The following is a 3,039-nucleotide window of genomic DNA, read 5'->3' on the forward strand; positions in this document are numbered from 1 at the left end:
CCCGGCGTTTCTGGGCCAAAAAGACACACTCTAATCCTATTTGTTCTAAATCAATCTTTCTACTCCAGAAAGATGAAGTACAGTACCGGTACCTCTTATGCCTTTGAAGAGGGATAATAAGACATCCAGGAACCTTCTACTTCAGATTTCACAGACTAATGCACAGTATTATTTTGTGCGCACTTGTTTACTGTAACCAGTGACCTCAAATGACCTCAGAGGTAAACTTTACATAGTCTATGTTCAAACTGGAGGTCATGTGAGTCTCCATGCCAAGAACTGGGTTGCAGGGGCAGCTGGCGTTGCCCAGGCCAAAAAGGTGATCAATTTTCCAGTGACCTCAAATGGCCCAGATCTGAATTTTGACCCCCCTAAAACCATCCTTGGGTCACCTTGATTCAGAACATATATTGGTCTGAGAACCTCTGGCCCCTGGTTTGGGCGTGATTGAAGGACAAACAAAGAAACAAAGCGGTGCTTATATATATATATATATATATATATATATATATATATATATATATATATGTATATATATATATTTATTTATCTATCTATCTATCTATATATATATTATATATATATATTGATTTATCTATATACATATATCTATATATCTATATATATTTATCTATCTATATATATCTATATATATTTATCTATCTATATATATATATATATATACACATATATATATACACATATATATATATATATATATATATATATATATATATATATATATATATATATATATATATATACAGGAAAAGCAATATCAGTGATGCAACGAACAGCATTTTCATTATGTCCAGACGTTTTGACATATTCATCTATGTCATCTTCAGTGGATATTTTTTGCCAACAATGGTTGGCTCTTTTTCATAACTGAGTTAAAAAAAATTTAGCCAAAATTTACTATCCAAAGCAACCTGTATATACAGTGAGTAAGAAGGAAATATATATTTCTCTACCTTTTCTTGGCACTGTGTCAGAAAAGATAGAGAGGGTGCTAAAATATAACTTCTATATTTTCTATCCTCAAATAAAGTTCTGGTTTGTTCATAAGAATGATTTTAAGAATCAGTCATTTTTTCATTACAAAGACCGACTACCGACTGCCCTCCGCACGTCAATCGTTTACGAATATAAGTGCCCTAGTTGCCATACAGGGTATGTTGGAAGCACAATACGAGCTTTCAAGCTAAGGGTTGACGAGCATAGAAGTCAGTCGAGTAGATCAGGTCTCCCTGTGAGCGACCCTCCTCACTCAGCAGTAAGGGAACATTCATATCATTGTAATACTTCTGTTGATCCCAAGAATTTCTGTATAATGGACTAATGTACTAGTAAGAATCTTTTTTTTTTTTTTGCCAGACGCCATGTATCCCAGACGGGGTGGCCAAGGGCTCAGAGTTAATTGTTTTACAGGGAGGGGCACTAATCCTCCACCAACCCCACTTGACGTAGGGATGCCAACAGCATCTGGTGTTCCCAGGCGGTCACCTATCCAAGTACTATCCAGACCCAACGTTGCTTAACTTTGCTGATCGGACGGGAAGCGGTGTACTCAACAAGGTATGGAGGATACTAAAATCTATTCATATTTATAAACGAAAACCGGCCCTAAACAACTGTCAGTCTGCTATCCCTCTGAATATATGGTGCAGCTAAGTACCCCATGTAATTTAACACTACTTTATATATATATATATATATATATATATATAAGTACGATGAGCTCATGCTCAAATAGTTCTTTTAGGCTTTTATTTACCTTACAGGTCATTTTTAGCTTTTTAGATCCACTGAAGATGACATAGAGGAATTTGTCGAAACGTCTGGACATAATAGAAATGCTGTTCGTTGCAACACTGGTATATATTGCTTTTCCTACATAAGTTGCAGTTCCCTCAGAACAAGCCTGTCTCAGTATATATATATGATAGATAGATAGATAGTTTTATATATATATATATATATATATATATATATATATATATATATATATATATGTATAGATAGATAAATAGATATGGTAGATGGGGCACCCATTATCCACTCACTCAATGTAGGGATGCCTTATGGTCTCCACGCCGAGTGATAATCTTATTGGTTTCCTGTACCCAAAAACCATTTCCTACGGTGGGTGGTAACCATATAACTGGAGTTTTTCGCCAGGTTGTCTCCCAGATTCACCCATCTAAAAATCACTTAATCATGGCAAACGTTTCGGAGAGCCTCGGAAGGCCCAGTACCTGCCCAGGGCCCCAACCAAATGGGCAGATACACAGGGCCATGTGGAATGTAAGAGGTGTGAATGAGGAGAGCAGGAGGATGGAAGTGGTGAATGTGTTCAAGAGTGCGAGATATGCCCTGATAGCATTGTGTGAAACAAAGATGAAAGAGTGTGAAGTGGAGGAGTGGGAGGGTGTAAAGTGTGTAAGGTCGGGTATGAATGGGCAAGGAAGATGCAAGGAAGGAGTTGCTTTTTTGATAAATGAAGTGTGGCAAAGTGGAGTAAGAGATTAGAAAATGTGTCAGCTCGAGATGTATGTACGAGATGCTACCGAAAAGTTCCAGTAATATGAATATTGTTGGAAAATAAGTTACCTAACATCCTTGCTCTTACTGTTGCCTTCAAAGCAGTCCACTTGGACATGTATACAGTGGTTCCAGCGTTTTTTTCCACAAGTCCATGCATCCCTGGAAGGCTTCAGGTGTGATGGTCTTGAGCACCTCTTGCAGTTCTGTCTGGATCTCCTCTATTCGGTCAAATTGACGCCATTTCAGTCATAATTTCAGCTTGGGAAACAGGAAAAAGTCGCAATGGGCAAGGTCAGGCGAACAGGGTGGGTGGGAAATGACTACCATGTTAGTGGAAGCCAGGAACTGCCAGACAACAATAATGTAAGGGCGGGGGCGTTGTCATGATGCAGGACCCAGCCCTTGTCCTTCCACTGTTCTGGACGTTTGCGGCGGATGTTCTCCCTCAGAGGGTGCAAAACTTCACAGTGAAACTTTCCACTAACAGACTGA

The 3,039-nt window shown here is 38.5% G+C and overlaps 1 pseudogene; it reads right to left on the reverse strand.

The window, feature by feature from the left end:
• Positions 1-1,473: 1,473 nt before the first annotated feature.
• LOC145417214 (5S ribosomal RNA) lies at positions 1,474-1,592 on the reverse strand (annotated as a pseudogene).
• Between the last annotated feature and the right edge of the window lie 1,447 nt (positions 1,593-3,039).

Source organism: Coenobita brevimanus, chromosome 109, assembly GCF_032717465.1.
Source record: "Coenobita brevimanus isolate Jiangsu-jjx chromosome 109, ASM3271746v2, whole genome shotgun sequence".
Lineage (NCBI taxonomy): Eukaryota > Metazoa > Arthropoda > Malacostraca > Decapoda > Coenobitidae > Coenobita > Coenobita brevimanus.